Below are 1,275 nucleotides of genomic sequence, written 5' to 3'. Positions count from 1 at the left end.
TATTGATTTATTTACTGTATATTGCTGCTGCCACACAGATCATGCGATTTATTTCCCAGCTGTTTACCTTCACAGACATAACCCACTGTTTTTGTAACTCATGTGTGTTTTTAACGTAAACTTGTGTGTGAATGAGAACTTAGTTTAGTACTCACATGCTGTCTGGTGGCCGCTTTCTGTCCGTGTGCTTCGGATGTGTGCACTCAGAAAACCGTATATCAGAAGTTTAAACTCATATGGTTTATAACGCATGATTTCAGCGCGAAAAACATGATAATCAAAACCAAAACAGATGTTTTTAGCAGGTCCGAGCTGTAATGGCGCAGCTCTATTCTGGAAAAGGGGGCGGGGAGCAGCAGCTCCTTTGCATTTAAAGTGACATGCCCGAATAACTGCGTGTTTCTGCTTCCACTCAAAATAGGCATTTTCAAAATTTCATAATAAATGATCTGTGGAGTATTTTGAGCTGAAACTTCACATACACATTCTGGGAACACCAGAGACTTATATTACATATTGTAAAAAGGAGCATAACATGTCTCCTTTAAAAGGAGCCATTCTACTACTTTTTGGGTGGCCCCTTCTTTTGGTTCATTTTGTTTGCTTTTATTGTACCTATTTTTCCCTTTGTTACATTTGCACCTGGGCCATAGTACATTACATATCATGTATACACTTGACACTACACCACTGACTTTACTGATGGTTACATTAGCACTCGTTTGTTTCATTTTCTATTTTGTTAATAAATCCTGAGTTGGTTCCGATATCCGCATGTGTCCCGTTCGTTGTATGGGTGCTGTTTCTAGCGATGTGGAGGATCGAGGTACATTTGCATTGAATTCAAATTTGAAACTTGTTCCTAAATTTAACAACGGTGATCCTGATATCTTTTTCACTATCTTTGAGCATATCGCTGATTTACAGGTTTGGTCAGAAGAAAATTGCGTGTTATTGTTGCTATTGTCAGTGTGTACTGAAAGGAAAAGCACAGCTAGTTTTTTTCTGCTTTGAGTATAGTGTAGATCAGTGGTTCCCAAACTTTTTGCAGCGTGCACCCCTTTCTAGTGTTTGACACATGTCAGGCACCCCCACCACCGTACTCCGGTTAAACACCAAATTTTTTACTGCAATACAAGTATCCACGTCAAGTATTCACTGTATACAGGGCTTGACATTAACTCTTTTGCTCACCAGCCACTGTGGCTAGTGGTTTTCCAAAATTACTAGCCACTCAGCATTTTCACTGGCCACAATTTTGTTGCTGGAAAATTA

Source organism: Sinocyclocheilus rhinocerous, unplaced genomic scaffold, assembly GCF_001515625.1.
Source record: "Sinocyclocheilus rhinocerous isolate Xijiao unplaced genomic scaffold, SAMN03320098_v1.1 scaffold1300, whole genome shotgun sequence".
Taxonomy (NCBI): domain Eukaryota; kingdom Metazoa; phylum Chordata; class Actinopteri; order Cypriniformes; family Cyprinidae; genus Sinocyclocheilus; species Sinocyclocheilus rhinocerous.
This window is presented reverse-complemented; position numbering follows the sequence as displayed.